Here is a 19,960-nt window from a genome sequence, read left to right as displayed (position 1 = left end):
GAATTTATGTTTCTTTAAATCTACCTCACCATGTTGAAAGCCAGCGGTGTGAACAAGGCCACCCCTCTCATCCCGACAGAATAGCAGCAAAACAAGCGAAATAAGGGCCATGGTCCACTTAATACTAAACAAAAAGGATTACTCAGTGAGTCTCTTTCCTCAAGGGACAGCAACGTATTCATGGTCTATGGCGTGCACACAGACGTGGCTCTCTATCAATATAGGAGGGAATTAAATGAGGGGCCTGATTCTGATGCCAGCTCAACCAGCAGCAGAGATGCTGCCAACTGAAATGAGAGCAGGAGCTCAGCTGACAGAGTAGACAAACATCTGCAGTATCCTCCTGCAAAAGATGTCTGTGGGACAAGTGAGCCTTTACCCTCTGCCACAGATTCCTGCTTGAGTCTAGAACCATGCCAGATATTTATATATATTAACTCTGTACTGTCTCATTCCCCACTGCTTAACAGATCATTGCTATGCCTACAAGCAAGTGGAAATCAACAACAAGATTCAAAAATCAACATTGATTAGTTGATAACAGCTCTGGGAGGGGCTCTGCTTCCTCAAAGACCCCTTTTTCTGGTGCAGATGCTTTCTTTTCCTTTTCAAATTCTTAAGCAGTTCTGCTACTACACTGTGTCTGATCTACAGCACTAGCAAATTGTTACAGCTCTTTGCCAGCTCAGTGGATCTGGATAGAGCATGGGGAAGGGAAGGTCTGTTCATTGTTTCTCATAAAGTCTGGAAAATGGGAGTTGCCCAAACATGTCTGAGAAAAAGGACAGAATGCTGAGAAAATCTGACACAAACTAGCCCTTTGTAAAACTGAGTGCATTTCTGTGTGAATCCCAAGCCTGCCTAACAGCTAAAAAAAAAAAATCCCAGCTGCTGGAAATACCCCAAATGATTTATCCAAATGATGCTCCAAACATTGCATCCTAAATTGGGCATCATATATTTCTAATTGCTCCCTTCTCAGGACAGGCTGAGAAGTCCTCATCTGTGTATCATATACACTGTGCTGCAGTCATACAGAAAACAGATGCTGCTAGACTCAGAGAGGTAACCCAATGCTTTCTGGACATCTCAATTTTAATCTCCTACTCATATTCCCCAGGAAGAAAGGAAGATTTGTATTAACAAACACCAGTTTTCAGGCAGCCACAGATTTCCTACAGCATTCAAAACCATATTAAGAAATATATTTGGGGCAGAAAAGTTTCCTCTTTGTGATTTCTTCTTTGTTGTTTCCCTGCAAGTCTTCTTAAAGCTGAAAATCCAAAGTTGCTCTTCAAAAACTTCACAAATTACATCTCAATATAGAATTAATTTCCCAAAGGATAGACTTCCAGGTTATGTTTTTGAAAAGAAGATTCTCCAGCAATTGTGGCTGTCTTTGTAAGAGGCTTTTATTGTCTTCCACCAGGTAATGGAAAGTCTAAGTGGAGTTTGTGGGCAACAGGTCTGAGACAGCAGTGATGCTTTTTGACAGCTGAGTATGCCAGTGATCCTTTCCAGAGACCACAGTAAGAGCTTGCGAGTGCCTCAGAGCTCCACCAGCCTTCAGCCTCGTATGTCAAATTCAAACAAACTTCAGGCTTAGGTCTGTGTGTGATTAAATGATGAAGAGGAACATTCTCCCCTAAGCATTCTGTTTGGTGTATTAAAGGCATTTTAATCTAAATATTTTTTGTTTCATTTAGTGTCCATGAAGGGTGCTGACAGATAGTTTCTGCCTCCCTGCAGAATAGCTGCCCAGCAACGTCTGGAAAAGCTTCCTGCCTGTACTGCTCATCCGCGTGCCTCAGCATCACAAAGGGGCATCTCCTCTATGGCTGGAAATATATTCTGGACACTGTGCAAGCATAACATTCAACCTCAAGTAATTGTATTGAGCTGTTATATAGCATCCTTCACCCCAACATCTCAAAGCATGTTAAGAATGAGAATTGCAATTCACTCACTGAACAAAGTGAGAGATGAGAAGGGAAACACTTTGCTCAGTGCAACAATGCCGGCCAGCATCACCTGGATCCAGCATCCAGGATTCTGGATCCAGAATCCTCCTTCTTCTGGCTACTGTCATATATCATCTTCTGGATGTGCACATATAAACAACAGCAGCTCTCTAATTGTAACAGTGTTTTGCCCTCTGTCACTGAATGATCAATTAAAGGGCCCAAAGGGAGAGGGAACAAAATTAGGGTGAAGACCAAGGCCTAGAAAACTGTGCTCTACTATCTAAGCAGAATGCAGCTTCTTTATTGTTAGGTCTAGTTGTTGCTCCAGTCCTATTGCCTCTCCCCACCCTCAGCAGTAAGGTCTTCTGCAGAAGTATTGATCACGCCTTAAATCCTGCTTCATCTACAGAACTGAGCTGTTGAGCAAACTGTGATGAATTCCCAATGTTTTAAATCAAACCTATAGGTTCTGTCTGAACCCTTCAGTTTGATCCTGCTTCTGACTGCTGTCACACTATGGTCAGGGATATTGCTGGGGATTTAACGCTTTGGCCATATGAGACACCTTCTGTTACGAAAGGTGAGGATTTGATTGCTGTCAATCATTCCCCAACCTGTCACAGAGTTCTCAGCCAGCATAATGTTTTAAGGACTGTCTTAATGAACTGGCACAGCTCCTACTGTCAACTGTCACTTCCATCTCACTGCCAGCTCAGAGCCACTTGGGTCTCCTTTCATGGGTTTTGTCACCTGGTCTCTCACCCTGTTTCAATATCAGTATAAGTTACAGCCTTTCCCCCTTTCCAAGACCTTCCTAAAACCTCTTGTTTCTTAACCCTCTGACCACTCCCAATGTTGATAAACAAAGAGGTCACCCCAGCATCTTGGAGCACCATGTGCCCTCCCCCAGCCAGTTCTCCTATGCAAGGGCTGCCCTTCTCTGTGAAGATCTCTAGAATTTTGGCAGAAGCATCCTAGATTAGGAGTCTTTTTTCTTTAGGCCAAAGCTAGCATGGATAAGGAAGCACATCCAGGTAGCTTTGCACTTTCTTAGCTCAGCATCAGCTATAATCTTGGATGATCAGTGACAGAAGGGGTGATTTTTCAAGGTGAAAGCTATCAAGAGAATGATCTTAACAAAATTTAAGCTAATAAGTCCATCTCTGAAAACAGCTGTACCCTGTAAACATCGGTATACCAAAAGCAATCACACAACTGCTACAAAAGAATGCTGAATCTATCTTAAGAAGGGGATATGAGATTAGTATAAATTAGGGCAACTTCTCAGACCATGCCTCAGTAGCTCAACAAGCTACTACATGTATACAGGCAGAGATGAGAAAGCTGAAGCAGGTACAAGAACCTTATATATGTACATAAAGAAGACAGAAACAAGGAAGAAAAATTAAATAGAAAGTGGAAATATGAGCTGAAAACCAAAGCATAGCTGCTCTTAAGTAGATGTCACATCCAAATTAAACATCAGCCATTGTGCCACCTGCTCATCTTCTGATTTTTCCTGATACAAATTTAACTTTGGACTTGACCCTTCTCTGTGACATTGGTGGTCAGTGCTCAGTGAGGGTGAACTGTGACTCCTGTGGTATACAGGAGGACATGGTCTGATTTTGGGGTTATAGGAATAACCAACAGCCAGATTCAGCTGAATGGTGGTATTGTCCTCTTCTTCCTCTAATTCACACTTGAATTTTTTCAAGAATTAGTAGAGTTTTCAATCTGATACAAATTAAACCAGTGGATATGAGTAAGTGGAAGATCTGGAAAGCCCAGCTATGACTTCTTTTAGACAGAAAAGAATCCAGGAAACTTCACCACAGAGAACTCTGTAATATGACAAAAAAGGACCAAGAAGCACTTCACCACCTTCGTCCTTCCCTGTGTCAAGGCAGTGTGTGAAATATATTTCAGTATTATACCTGCTATGTCACCTGGCTAGCGGGTGCAGAAGCAGCATCACTGATCAGCTCCTGCTGCATTTGTGGCTCAGTGTTTCATTTTCAGCATTGCAGGGAAAAATGAAATGTATCAATGTGCGTAAACTCCCATTAATGGGATGTACTTCTTCAATTTACACTCAGGCCTTGGAAGTATAAATATTTTCCTACTCCACATTTAGTTTTCTATGATTTCCTCAACTGTGTAAATTGCTGGCTTCTCCATTCCAAAAGTCACACAAGCTAGTTTTAACGTCAGCTTTTTATGACAATGTGCTATTTAGAAGAGGGATTTGGGAGGCAGGACTCCTGGAGTCCAAACTCGTCCCCATTCACAGCAATTTTACAGTTGCATAACTCCATCCGTTCCAGGTAAATCAGTCTCTGTTTCTAAGGTAAGAAAAAAACAAGTCCTGCTGATCCCAGGTGTGTGATGGTGGTTAATGCATTTTACTTGTCTATGCCTCAGTTTCCTCAGCTGTAAAAAAAGAATTAGGGGGTCACATTCTCTTGGGTGTCATAAGGTGATTTCTACAAGCACACCTCAGCACTCATAGAGAAAATACTTTCCTGGACAAAAGAACTTTTACAGGCAGTAAGGTAATGAGTTGTTTTGTGACATTTCTTTGAAATTTTCTGCTGTTGTACAGGGTTTGACTGGGGGGGGTGTGGGAGGGTGTGGGGCAGGGAGGAGGGAAGTGGATGAAACAAGAAAAGGAAATAAAAGAGGAGTTGTAAATCATCTTTTATGTCCTTTCTCCATGCTGGCATTCACTGTCAGTAGCCATGGACTTAACTTAGGGGGCTACAAACCAACCTGTGTATTTCAGGAAAGCAGTCACAACCCACCTCCCAGAGCAGGAATTGCTTTTACACCTGGCCTTTGGATAAGCAAATACCATGGGACTGTCAGCTGCTTGTAGGGCAAAAATGTGCTTCTGCTAAAGTCAGTGGCCAAGCTCCCTTTTAGCTCCAATAGTACCCAGAAAAGACAGGAAAAATAATTTAAGGGAGCATTTCTCTGTCAAAAAGTGAGAGTCTATAGAGAGGTTGACCAAACCTTTTTTGGGGTCTCAAAAGCCATATATATGTGTATATATCTATATATATATACACACACACACACAGTTCTTCCCAGTCTACTGTGGTCACTGCAGAAGAGTTGATCACACAGTGGAGATGCAGAAATGTGGAGTGACTCAATCATCTGATTGGCTGCAGAAGAAAAAAAATCAAAACATAAGTTTGCCAAATTTTAGGAAAAACATAATGACAGGAAGGCACACATGTCACATATGCACTGCCACATGCAGACATGAAGGCAGAGAAAGAGGCTGGTGCTCACAGAGGCGGCTGTAGCACTGTGTGCCTGCAGCATGTGGCCAGGAGGGAGGGTGAAGAACAGATGTGTTTGTTCTTCTTAATGCAGCCCCATTAGATGGGTACAGAACCAAATCCCCTGTCTCATACAGCTTAAACCACCTTGTCTGCCTTCACATACTTGGAAGTCTGCAGCAGAAGAGCATTGCCCTCCTCTGAAAAATGAGAGGCGTATGCCCAGCATGTTGGCCTGGCCAGGGGACTGCAAGGAGGCAGAGGACTGAAGTCAGAAGAGGTGGTAGATAAATAAGCTGCTTCTGGTGGAATCCATTACTGGCTGATTAGGAGAAATGTTCAGGTTATCAATATCCAGATAAAGCACAGTCTGTGAGGGGGAACTCAACCATGAAGGTGGCCTGCTGCTGCCTCACCTCCAGAGCTGGCAGGACTCAGATTTGATGGCTGTCCCTGGAAGCACCCCTTCCTCCACTCAGGAGGAAGTTATCCTCATGCATTTGAAGTCCCTGAGCCTCTGATGGAGAGGGGAAGGGAACAACTGGATGGGGGAAGCATAGCAGTATAGTTATGGAGCAGTTTGGGGCAGGACACCCACCACCAGCTGGGTGTCTCTGAAGGAAAGCACCATGAAAGACCACAGACAAAAGCTGTGTTAACTAAAGGGATCCAGGTCTGACTTAAAAATAAATAAATAAATAAATATATTCTGCTTTGTCCCTTTGTCTGATTAAAAAAACACTGACCTGTCTGGAGTGGTTGATTTAAGGACACAGGGAACAAAACTGAATCAGGATCACTTTATTTCAGCCAGCTTTTAAAGGAGGTGGGGCAGCAGTGCCTGTTCCTTTCCACAGGCTTTGGGAAACAAGAATTTAGCAGAAGACCCCCAGGCACATGGGAAGCTCTGCACAGATGGGGGTCTAGGGAGGGGAGAGCAGATGATGCCCTTTGAGGCTACCCGTGAAGGTTTCATCACTGCTGCCCTACAACAAGCCCAGGGCAGACCTGATGCTGCTGACTCCTCGTGGTGGAGAGACCCTGCCATTAACCAAAGGCATGGAGATGGTAGGTCTGAGAAGCTGGTAAGCCACTCTGCCATAGCTCATTTTGGTCATGGCTTGTGATGGGCAACCCAGAGTTGGTTGGTGGTGGCTTCCTTGCTCTGAGCTTGCTTGTGGAGAGCAGCCAGCTCACCAGGGATGACTGAGGCCCTGTTCAACTGTTTGATCCTCTAAGGCTGCACCATCTGTTCCCCTGCCTACAGGTTTTGCTTTAGTTTGGCTCTTTCAGGACCCTTGTGCCTGCTGGAAGTGATTTCTATCAGCTCCCCTTCCCTGCTCTTTGTGTTTCCTGCCCACCTCTCTGTGCCTGCCTGGCTGCTCACATTCCTGCCTGGCTCATGGCTCACTTCACTGACCAGCTAAGCAAGGCAGGAATGTCTCTTTCCACCCACAGGATTCTGACTCTTTTTCTCATCTCCAGCTCCCAGCCTCACATCCTGCATGGAGAGGAGCCACCTTAGGCTTTGTCTCCCCAAACTAGCCCCTCTCTGGCATGGTGGGGATTCTTCCTCCCCTCCACACACCCTGTCCCCATGGTGTGAGATAAATTGTCCTCCAATAAACCCCGTGAGCCTTGTCATCCAGCAGCAGCAGCTGCTGAGGTGCTTCCTGCCTGCATCCAAGGCTGGGAGCCCCAACAGCAAGAGTAGCAGTAGCATTTTGGTGAGTCAAACGATATACAAAGAGCAGAGACTGTGTGCAACAAAGACTGCAGCACAGGGAAGAAAAGTTCAATACGTCTTTATTTCGGGGCTCTGTGGCTCAGCATTCCCACCAGTCCTTCCTCCTCGCTAAAGCCTTTTCCACACCCTCTGTGCTGTCTGTTTATGTTCACCTGCTACCCAATTAACTCCCCGTTTAGCTGCACACCTGCGGTGGCTTTATCCTCAGACCACTGCACTGGAGCCATTAACCCTCTAGATTGCATTCGCTCTGAAAAATACCCATTTGAACGTCTGGAGCATTCATCTGTGAATAGGAAATATGCTACAGTAGTTCATGGCTGGTAAATATGTGACGAGGGAAAGAGAGATTATGCTTTATTATCAATTGACTTGTGTCGCCAATGGGCTTTCTGTCATAATTGACTAATGCCACCCAGAGTGATATGTACTTCTGCTGATAGCTGCATTACAAGTTAACACTCCAGCACAGTATATGTTTTCATTCAATCTCTATAGGGGAAATTCATATATGGCAGCTGGCAATGCCCCGAGGGGGGAAATCAACCATCTTGGGACCGAGTGGAAGGCACTTGACTACAAACGACAAGAGATGAGAAAAGAATTGGGAAAGTCAAGGCAAAACTATTCAGAGGAGTTTCAGCATGTTGCAGCATCTCCTGGCTGATGCACTGAACTTTTTGGAAGCAGCCAAAGAGCTGAAGCCACCCTGAAGCTGCAGAGATGCTGCCGTTGGGTTTGATGGTTGATTTTTTAATTTTTTTTTCTCCCTGAAGGAGGAGCAGGAGGTAAGGCCAGTAAAACTAACAATTTGTTAACCGAAAAAATGCTGCAGAGGGTGACGCATAGGATGGGAGATAAAGGGCCAGTGTTGGCAGTGCAGCAGCAGTCGGTCCAGAGAGAGGGAGAAACTTCAGCATGGCCTGGGGGGGGAGAGGAGGCTGGGGAAGTCTCCAGCTCAGAACAAAAACTGCTGATTGCAACCTGCTTATCAAAGGAGGGAGAATTAACCTTCCTGATCTCTTGTAAGAGAGGAAGGAACAAAAAAATAGTCCAGGCCAATGGCAATTTTATACTCCCTCCCAATGTGAGTTTTTCCTTCAAGGTAGCTTTACAGTCCTGTTTTGTTGTCACCCTCCCCAGGCTGCAGCACAAGTGACCTCAGCACTTCAGTCTGCTGAGAAACCCTCCATATGGTGGTGAGAAAAACAGGAAAACAGGGCTGTACCCTGTTTCAGCCACAAGAATTTTGTAAGTTACTTCTGGGCAGGGTGCTGGGCTGGCTTGTGCCTCGGCTTCCCCCTGGAAAAGGTGCAGATAATTCACAAGGCTGCTTAGATATTATTAAAAATCTGCAGAGTTTTGAGTAGAAACTTCTGCAGGAATTATTACTCTTCAGAACTGGGAAGGTAGCCTAGGCAGAAGAGGAAAAGTGAGTTTAAATTGCTTCATACTGGCCTGCTGGAAAGCAGTCCATCAATGTTCATCAGTCTCAATGCTTCTCTTTCTGATTATTCTCTGGCCAGAAGTGGGACAAAGCATGGGGTCACCATATTTATGCATGTCCCCAGCTGTGTGATCTCAGCTTTTAGGATCCTTGACACAACCGTGGTGGCACTTGCTACCCCCTGGCTGGTGCAGATGCCAGGACAATGGGCAGGGGTGGTCCTCCCCATCTCACCCCATATCCATCCTATTCATCCCTCACCCACACCACCCCATCACTCAGCCACAAACCCTTCCTTCCTGAGGAGCTGAGTCTGTCCGCCCATCCCTGCAGCAAACTCCTCCTGAAAAACTTCTCAGCTCCAGGCACTCTCTTCCCCTGCCCAAATCCACCCACGATCACACACACACACACACACATATTCTTATCTCTCCCACTGCACACGTGGCACCAACACTGGCTTAAAAAATAGCAGGGCAGCTCCACAGCAGATGGAGGACTGATACAAAACAGCGCTGGTCAAATGATCCACCCCCCCCCTCCCTGTTCCTCTCCCATTCCTCCCCGATAAGTGAGCAACAAAGAGGGGGAGAGGGAGGGGAGAAATGGCCCATTTTCCAGCTTGTGAGATGATTAGCACTGAAAAAGGATTTGCTGCACCAAAATATGCCTGGAGTTTGTGTAAGGACCAGCTGCCATCTAGTGGATAACTGGTCTGATCTGCCGCCAGCAGACATTGCCTCATTTACCTCCGCAGCAGGAGGCAAGGGAAGTGTATTCTCCTAAATGGGTTAACTTAGCAGCGTTATATACTAGAAACAAATTAATATATAATTCTTCTGTGTCTTAAGGTCATTACTGCCAAGGCATAAATTAATAGAGCTATTCCAGTTAATTCATTTTGGCGTTTGCTTCTGCATGTCTGAGCACATATGTGATAGGGGCCTTCATCCTGTTTCTGCTGGGGGAAATGATGAAGTCCTGAAAGAAGCTTTGCCGTATTAATCTCATTTTTAACCTAAAAGCCAGGGCGATGTGGACTCTGTTGCTTTTTCCTGGTCGCACTCCTGCAAGGCAGGCTGCAATCATCCAGTTACTTTCTGAACAAATCCAAGATGAAACCGAAGGACACAGTATTTTTCCTCACAGATGTGTGTGTCCTGTGTGTATGCAGGACATTAGAGCACTCTTCTGAGAATAGCAAAGAAGGCTACAACGCACATTATCCGATCACAGATGCATTAAGCTGTCCTACAGAAATATAGATGCTTTCCTTTCTGATCAGACGGAGAACAGGCATAATCAGTGGAGAATGAGACAGCAGCTTTAGCATGCTTTTTCCACTACTTTCATTTCCCTCATTTTCTTCTTGGGGACACATCCTGCAGGATGCCACACACTCCAGGCACCCTGCTCAGCTGTGGCTGCATCCTCTGCTCTTGGAAGGAGAGGAGGGAGTTCATCTCCTTGTATAGCTGGAGGGACATCCCATAGGGACCCCAATTCTTCCTACCTGCTGGCCAGGAACATTTTAAACAAACATGATTTGTTATTTGGGGGTTAATTTTCATGAAAATACACCAGGAGAAGGTTGTTCTTGGTTTGGTTTGGGGTTTTTTTTGTTTGTTTGTTTGTTTGTTGGGGTTTTTTTGCTTTTTGTTTTGTTAAGGCCATACATTCTCATCAAACTCTTATGAAATGAATGAGTCTGGCACTGCCTTTGTCCTGCTACATGGGTTAGCAGTTGCTTCACAGCCAGAGCACTCTCACATGACAGTCCACACAGCATCAAGCACCTATATTTCTCATACAAAGAAGAAGCCAGAATCCATCATCCAGAAGCTATGAGACCAGAAAGGTCCTCCTTTTTTCTTTATGCTTGTGGTTTGTTTTGGTTTGTTTTTTAATCTAAAAAAATAATAAACAAACTGGGGGACATAAAAAAAATTGTAGCTCCTAAAACTGAACTGTTTCCCAGTTACCTACAGGAATTTTTGCAAGGGAAGAAAATTCCTGTTTAACAAAAATATAACTGAAGTGTCTGCTTGAAAGATTCTTTCACTAACCAAAATGCTTCCTGGGCCAAAAGAAGGAACAAAATTTGTGAGAAAATTTACAGCCTGTTTTTTTATTTTGTTTTGTTTTGTTTTTTCTTGGCTTCTTGAATCAAAACCGCTGTCAAAAAAGAATTTCTGTATTTTCTTCCCTGTGCTTTAGTGAGGCAGGTATTGCAGTCTCAAAGGTCTGTGCAAGAGGTGTTTGGCTGCAACACACTTGCTGCAAAACCACTGTGGACTTTACTGCTACTTTTACTGCCAGCTTCATATAGATTTGAATTATTTGAGCAGAGATAAACCCTATCAGCAGAAGGCAGCAAAATTAGTGTCCCAGGTGCAGAAGATAGGGCTGCAAAGGCTGAAAGCAGGGGACTGCACCTTTCCTCCTGTCCACAGTGTAAACTAGACTATGTCCCAGGGATCACAAAGAAATGCCTGGGACAGCCACTGCCCCCCCTTCCACCACATCTCCTCTCTGTCCTACAGAGACCACACACTCCTCTCCACACAGACCAGAATCACCTGAAAAGGCCCCCTCCTCCCCAGCACATCTCTCTCCACGGGATCACATCCTCACAAAAAGCTTCAGCTTGGTACCAAGCAGAGCATCACCAATCCAGCCTGTGAGTTTACTCTGGTTTACAGCCCCCCTGGGGATCTGCCCCAGTGCCTCTGGACGTGTTTATGGCTGAAAGTCCAAACTCAGTTCTTCCTGGGAAATTTCTGAAAGAAGCCATAAGAAAAATTATTTTGTATTTTTCTTATACAAAGAAGACTTGTATGAGGAAGACATATGAGGAAGACTTGTGCTGTTTTCTGTAGCATTGCAGTTGAGTGCTGAATTCCACACAGCAAAGCTAGAATGGGTCTGCTGCAATCAAGGAAGTGATGCTTGCTACAAGCTTAGGTTTAGTTATTTATACGAGCATATATACAGGTTCATGTATATATATATATATATATATATGCATTTATGTGATTTATTTTTCTTTTGCTTGAACTTGTGGTGCAGTTGGCATTTTTTCTCTTTTGTATGATGCACTTAACGGTAGTATATTCCTAGAGCAAACTGAGATCAAAGTGCTGCTTGTTAAGGAAAACCAGAACACAAGTCAGACTCCTCATACCAAATCTGACTCCTGATGAAGCCCTCCATTGTGGGTTTGGCTCAGGACAGGAGATAACCAGCTCTGCTGGGCTTTTCAAATTGTGGGGAGTCATCTGCAACTACATGATGAAAGTCACCAAAATCAAAGCTTAGACTTTCATTCCTTGGCTGAGATCCCTTAATCTTGAGCTCTCCATGGGGTAAATACTATTTGAGATTGAAGCTAGAACCCAGAGGATGGAAGAAATTAAATAAATACATTAAAATAAAAGACATGGAGACAGAAAGAGAGGGAGAGAATAAAGGACAATTCTATGTGTCATCCTGGCATACTGTGGCTTAAAGGGCCAAATGTTTTCATTCCCTCTTTTTCATATGAGAAGACTACAGGCACCTAATCCTGAAACACTTCTTTCTTCAATAAAAAGTATGTTTTATCCCAGCGGAAGGATGTGTTTTTTCCTGTCAATAAGTGTCAGCAGCTAATCTGAACCTTTCAATAAAACAATGCCATTAAATAATTTAACCTGTGAAGAAACACTGATGGCTATGAAATAATTTATGAATTTCAGAAGTGTCAAACTTTAGAGCACTGAAGGGAAGAAATATGAGAAATGGGCCAGCGTGAGATTCCCCTCCAGAAGGAAAAGGAGTTTTTGAGATTCCCCTTCTAAATAGAGAAAATTAAGGATTAATAGCTACCTTGAGCATAGATTAAACATAAGCTAATACCATCTATCACATGAAAATCCATCCTTCATAAAAGAAACATATATAAAGATACAAAATATGCTTTCTATAGAAACCTCTAAGATGGTTAAACAAAATATTAAGGGTGATAAGGCAAATAGGTGGAGTCTGTTCCTTGCCTGATGCCTGCATGGAATTGCTGGGTCTTGTTACCAGACATTAAATAAACACATCAAATGGAAAGCAGAAGAGTGAGTTTCAATAGGGAGTTAAAGGTGACATTGTAAGAGAATGTGACAGATGATAAAAAAACCACTATGAAGTATATTTATAAACAAGGAAGGGGGAAGAATCTCCTTAAATAGAGCTGGGTATTGCGTAGTCTGTTAACCTTATTAAGTAAACATGGTATTCAAACCCCCCTGGAAATAGGAGAATTGAAGGAAAACACAAGACTAGAAGCATGTGGAGCTGATACTTTAAGACATTTCCTTTTTCTTCTCTCTTTCCTTTCTTTTGCTTTTCCCTTTGCTATTTATTTTATTTTATTTTATTTTCATTTGGCAACTTCTGCATTCAGAGCCCAGAGCTTGGAATTTCATACCTATTTAACACCTGGTTAAACAACACTTAACCATTGGCACCAGCTGACTGCATCTCCATTAAGCAGAATTATTCTCATCATAGACACTGGAAATGGAAAAGACCTACCCGGTCATGTAGCCCGTTATACCACAACCAATGCAGGATTGTTCCATTTAGTAAGGAAAGAAGAAGAATGGGCTTGTCAAGCGATGATGACTCAGAAGAGCTTGGTTCTCTTCCCAGCTTGATGTTAGACTTCCTGAGTGACCTCCAGAAAGTCACTTAACCTTGTTGTGCCTCGGTTCCCCATCTCAGCTACAGCTTCCTTTCTTCCACTTCTTGTCCATTTACCTTGCAGGTTCTTCAAGGCAACACTTATTTGCACTTAGGTGTATTTGCAGTCAGCATTAGAAAGGCTCCCTGATTTCAGATGGAGATGCAAAATACAGCTGAAGAAGCTGTAATAGTCTGCACTCCCTTTAAGGCTTTACATCTGAGTGATAATAAGGGGGGTTAATTCCTTTCCTCAACTAAGGGAGTAAGAAGAAAGGGGGGAGATGGAGATAGATCAAAGATGACCTTTAATTTGAATTATTATCTATTCCTTTCTTAAGACTGATTTAACAATAGAAATTATAAGCTTTAGATTCCAGGCTATTTCTCTACAGAGCCCTTTTCTTTTAAGGTCTCCCTGCTCTTAAGGGAAAGCTGCCTTTTTCAGGCCATCACAAGGTGCAGCCGAGGGTTGGAAAATGCATCTGTCACAGGGGAATATAAACTGTCAGCTAAAGAAATCTCTGCAAAAGTCAGACAGTCAGAAGACTTACTACAGTCCCTGAGTTTATGTTAAATAATTCGTATGTTAACACTTTTCACTGGTAGCAGTCACAGGGAAATCCCAAGCTGAATTAAACAAACAAAACAAAACTTTCCACTCATCCCTTCTCCCTCTGAATGGCTTGTAGCCAGATCCACTTCACCTGTGACTGCCAGCAAAGCCATACTGTCTGTGAATGGTCTGAGGTCCACCCAGTGTCACCTTCTGCTGGTGCCATGGAGGAGCTGATGTGAAAGTGTGATACCTCCATGTCACTCTGCCCCAGGTCCATGGGAATTTAATGGAAATATTTGGCCAACTGAAATATTTGCTCCACTGAAATCAACTGCTATTGCACATGGGTGTGCAAAGCTGCATCAATTCTGCCTCGACCTCTGTGGTAGTTGGTTGAAGGGTGATTAGTTGGGCTGTCATCAGATGGGATCCAGTAGCGACTGCTTCTGAAGACTGTCTCTGAATCACTGTTGTGGGTTGTGCTGAGAGGTGGTATCACATCAGAGAGGTTCCCAGGTTCTTTTTCTTGATGTGTGAGTGAACTTTGGCTTCCTAGAAAAACAGCAAAGTCACTGCTGGCTTTGTCTTCTGCAAGAAGGTTTTTATATTTACTTTATACAGAGAGGCACAGTTGCTCTAGGAAGTGCTACATTTTTGGGGTTGTTTCCTATATGACACAATTCTTCTGCATGATGTCTGACCATTGTATGTCTAGACTAGTCTGTAGATAGAGAGAAAGAGGTTATTTTAAGAATAAACTTTGTTCATTTGGTGATTTTTCCTCTTCTGTACAGCTAATCAACCAAGTCTGATCCATCAGTTATTGTTTGATAGAGGGGAAGAGGCTAACAGTAGAGGAAGAGGCAACATTTAAAAATCTTAATTAATTTTTTAAGGACATTGTTGTTAACACTGCAAGGGCATAAAGGATTAGTACTCTACATTTTAAATGTATTAAAATGCAGGTGAAAATTTATGGGAATATATGTGTGTATATAAATAACGATAAATCTAATAGGTGCTCATTAAATTCTGTTACTCTATATCAAGCTCAGAAAGAGATCATAAACTAATATGGGATCTCCTAGTAAAGGATAGGATTAACCTACCAAATTCTTCTCCTGCTTACTCAATGTGTCAGGATGGGGAAACTCAGCACTGCACAAAACACTGCCTTTCACAATGTTGTGTCCTTTACTGACATTTTTCTTAACTTTTCCTCTTCTTTGGACTAAGCTACAAAAACTTACAGCCTTTTTCTCCATCCAGAATAAAATAATATCGGACCCACTGCATGCAATGATATATGCTTCTGCCTTCAGTCAAGAGAAAGTACATCACTATTTTATTGGATGCAGGTCTCAAGAGCTCACGAACTCAACAAACACCCCTATAAATTACTGGAAAGCCACACCAAAGTGTAACAACAATAAACTAGAAATGGTCTAAGTGGCTTTGCTCAGCCAGACCTTCAAATACCACTCTGCAGGAGATTCCCATGCTGCTTTCTTACTCAGTGCAGCTACTACAACCCTCTCTACAACCAGTTGTATTAGGTCACATACAACAAATCCCTCATGTTCCCTGCCAAGAAACAGCTTTAAAAAGGTTACTTAAAAATAGTGGCATCTAACACAAACTTTCTGCAATGTAACTTTTCTTTAATTACAGCTGTTTCTAGTATGCTCAGGAAAAAAAGCTAAAATATTTTTTTGCAAACTGACATCCCATCCAGGAGTTAGGTGAAGTGGTGCAGACAAGGTTCAGAACCCATGAGGTAAAGTTTACCTTGCTAATGACTTTACTCCAAAGGTGAACGTGCAGTTCATTACTAATGTCCATTCCCTTCTGGATTTCTTTGGCAAGATTGTCAGCATAGACGTTATTTTAATGCTGATCATGCTGCTCAAAGCATTTCTAATGTGAACACATGTCCAATATCCAGTAGAAATTCAACTGAGTGCATTAACTCATGTCACATCTTCTACCAAGCAGCCATTATCTGGTGTTGATTTCCAGTCACTCTAGACCTGAGGCAGATTTAAACCAAGTACCTCAACTGGAAAACTATTCATTGAGAAGTATACTAGTGACCAGACTGCCAAAACTGCACTTTTGGGAGTTACCACTGTGTTCACCCACTAGGCTGAAAGTAAGAGCCTTCTGCATCTCCTCTTTGATGTGCTTGCAAACAAGAATGAAGTTAAACACTGAATCATACGGAAATCATCCATTTTAAATTACTCTTGCACCTGGCTTCTTCTGGAAGTTCTGATACTTGTTGCATAGAAATAGTCAGTTCCTAAAGTTAATTGTGGCTGAGGTTTGTATCTGCAGGGTTTCTAGGAAGGAATTTACAGTTTGTCTGTTTTGGACTGCTCCCTCTTCCAGTATTAGAGTATTCCACGTTATTTCCACTAAGAAGTAATTTTGATGTTTATCCTCTCTCTCTTAATTTCAACCCATTATCTTAGTTATTTCCCCCTAGGGTAATTTTGTTCCTCCCTGGGTGTTTGGACTGTTCAGACATTTGCAACTAGCTCTCTTTCCCCCCTCAGATGTTGCTCAGCCCTGCTGTGCATATTGACAGTTGTTCTTGTAAAACTTTCCTTGTAAATCAACCCCTCCAGCTCTCTAATCATTTTTGTTGCACTTCTCTGAACTCCCTCCAGTTTGTCTTCATCTTGCTGGTAATAACTTTGCCTATGTGTCATTTGGCATTTTCTCCTTATCACATTCCAGCAGAGCATCAAACCTTTTGCCCTGCTGCTGCGTGCTGTTGTCAGGTAGACTGGACTTGAGTGATTGACGTAATCCCTTAATTTGCCAGAGGGGCAGTTTTAGATTTTTGTAAACCAGTAAATTGATGATTTGAGCCAAATATGATGCTGAGGAGGGGGGTTATTCACTCATCTTGTCTAAACAAAACTGGAGCTGTTTTTGTGGATTTAAATCCAGGGAGCTTCTGGGTATTTTTCCCTGCCATTTCTGATGTTGGAATAAAACATCAGTACTAATTTGAAGGCTTTCCAAACAGAATTCAAAATTCAGAGGAACAAATACTCCCTGCTGCTGGGCTTAGGCAACATTGTTTTTTTGACAGTGGTGGCAGAAGGAGGTAGAGCCAGATTTTCAGGCAAAAAGAAACAATGCCTGCACAATCCCAGCTCTCCAGTCCTCTACCCAGCCATTTCACTGTGGCACAGCCCAAGAGGGAATGTCCCTTCCTTCTCCTGGCAGAAACACCTTTGCTTTTTCTCTACCTTAGTCTAACAGGTCTCTGTTGGTTTCCATCCCCTGCCCTCATCCTATTGTTACATTCTGCCATGTTTATACTTTTTTTTTTTTTTTTTGGCTGCCTAGTTTTATTCCTGGAACACAATCCCGCTCCAGAGCAAACGCTGTCCCAGGGGGTCAGGCAGCTGGAGGGGTTTACAGCCTACCTAGCAAACCTCCTCTTGTATCACTGAGCATGTTTTAATGTGCAGTGGAGTTGATTCAGTTTCACTCTCATTTCTGAGCATTGCACCTGTCTGAGGATGTCCTGTAGCTTGAATATCCTTTCCATGTCAAGAGATCGCAGGCTCCCTACTAGGGTTTTAAAAAGACTGAATTCTCTGAGCAAAAGGTCCCTATGACAAAAGATTGCCTACCTTTCCCATCATTACATTCCCAAAGGTGAATGCCAATGTGTCAACAGAAGGAAATATTTCTTCTGCTTTCTTCAATAATTTATTGGTGCTCACAGCTTTCCCCTTCATGATGACTGCTCCTGCAGCTCTAAGAATATCAGCTCCACTGAGAGAATGAAATTTACTTGTCACAGCTCTCCCAGGCGGTTATGAACGGCGTGGTACAGGCAGGCTCCTGATTAACAGAATCTGAGAGATGACAGGGAGCAAGCATACAACCACTTCACCCTAGAAAACCTTAAAGGCCAACCTAAAATCAGATATAACATTTTGCAGATAGACAATTTTATCTGGAAAAAGGAAAGGGGGGAAGAGGGGGGGGCGGGGAGCTGAGGGTGGGGAGAGGGTATCTCCCAGCACTGGGATGTATGAGGTGTGGACACACGACCTCCATGGAGCTCTGTGTGGGACTGCTCGTTTCAGTGAGAACAGCATCTGCTGAATCAAGCCATTCATGTCCAAGCTTTTGAATGAAGAAATACCTTGATAGGGCTGAGGTCACTCACGGTACTGACTTTCAATGGGTCACAGTGTATTTTGTGACCCAGATCCCAAACTAACAATCATGGGGAAGCAAGAAAGCCAGTCACTGAAATGCACAAATCACTACTGAAAGATGCTTAGATGTAATCTTGATAATTGTTTTATAAGTACTTGTTTAGAGCAAAAAACCAAGATTGACTCAAAATAACTTTTTTCCTTCTTCAGTATCCCACCTCAACAGAGATTTTGAGCTTAGTAGTCTCATAACCTTACCCCAGCTTTGTACCTGGGCTAACATGTCCTGCTTTTCATGGTAACAGCCCATTGCCTTTAGCTAACCAGCTCACAGCTGGCCAGACAGAACCAAGAGTCATCAGCACTGACCAGCCCAAAGCTGAAATCCAGATGATGCAAATTAAAAGGTCATTACTAGCACTCACTGCAAATTAATGTTCCTTAAGCACATCAGAAATGAATTCAATGAACATTAAGGTAACATCATTGTAGGTTAATTTTATTTATCTGTTTGGCTTGTCTAATTTTGTCTTAACCTGTTTTCTGAGAAAAATAATAGGGTTATCAGTTAAAAAAGAAGTTGCAGATTTTTGTATACTTAAAGAGGGTAAATTCAGGATAGAAAGGAGGTACAATTTTCTGTTTTGTACTTTTATTTCTTCTGCCTTGTTTTATGAAAACAAGGAGAAAACAGTTTATTAAAGAGGTCTGGATTTAATTTAAATGGATGAAATCAGGAGCTACTTTAAGCATACTTATATAGCCATATACCAAATTCCCCAAAAAGACAATAAGAAATAGTTTTGGAAAATCATTTTTTCTCTTTTTTTTTTTTTTTCGTTAATGAAACACCAACTAACATGATGGTTTCTAAAATTTTTCTTTTCTAATAGGAAAAATATACCTGCTGCCATGAGGTGGCCATTCTTAAATCCCTCCATCTGCTTTATGCCTACCACACTCCTCACCAACCACCTACCTTCCATCTTCCACCTCCGAAAGTGACAAATACTTTAAATGGAAACCAGATGTCCTCCTCTACTAAACACCTTACAAGTTGGCAATAGTTCTTTTTCTATTTTTGATTGCAGCTAGCCCCTCGTCCTCCCTGAAAAAAAAAAAAACAAACAACAAAACAAAAAACAAACAAACAAACAAACAAAAAAGAAAAATAAAAAAACACACAAAAAAAACATTTGCAGAGAAGTATAATTTGGAAATAAGGGACAAAATTTTTGGTCAATAAAAATTTTTCATGGGAATAAATAGAAAGGTTTCTGTTTGGTTTAAAAATATTTACACAGTTTAAAATTCTGCTGTACAATAGCATTGAATGCCCTTGTGAAGAGTCACTTTGAAGAATTAAAAAATGCCTCCGGTTCTGAATATTTGAGACTAGATATTGCCTGCACTTTATTGAAAAGATGTATTTCATTTTGAAGCATTTCATCAACATGCCATTACACTGACCTCAGCTTTTCTGATGAAAACAGCATTTTGGTCTAACCAGCTCTACATAACACCACACCTAAGACTAAAATGCCTTCCAGAAAGAGTCCTTAAAAGTTCTGACCCAGGGTACTATGGTGGATGAGGGACATGCTATGTATAGCACACTCTTAGTGGTAGGATGTATGCTGAATTGTGACAGATTCTCCTTTCCTGTTGTAGGCAACTACATCACCAACTTTGCCATGGGCAGTCACCTGCAGGTATAGTAGGGCATTTCAGAAGTTGTAAATTATTGACAAGCAGTCAGATTTCCATTTGTTATATGTCAAAGTGGTCAGTCACAGATGAGACTTAAGGTGTCACACATAAAAGCAAGACCCAAACTGCCCTTCTGGATGGGATGAAGCTTTGGAGGAGCGTGCATGCTCCTGATCTTACTACGCTGCAAGGAGAAGCTCTCTTTCCTGCAGGGAACAGACTTTTGGGGACATTTCTGGCCTAGGAAGCCACTTCCAGACCCAGAGAGAGGCAAGAAGCTTTTCTTTAGCAGTACTGAGTCTCAGGATACAAACCCTTATGCTTCAGGGCTTGAGCTAGC

The sequence above is a fragment of the Calypte anna genome, chromosome Z, assembly GCF_003957555.1.
Source record: "Calypte anna isolate BGI_N300 chromosome Z, bCalAnn1_v1.p, whole genome shotgun sequence".
NCBI lineage: Eukaryota > Metazoa > Chordata > Aves > Apodiformes > Trochilidae > Calypte > Calypte anna.
This window is presented reverse-complemented; position numbering follows the sequence as displayed.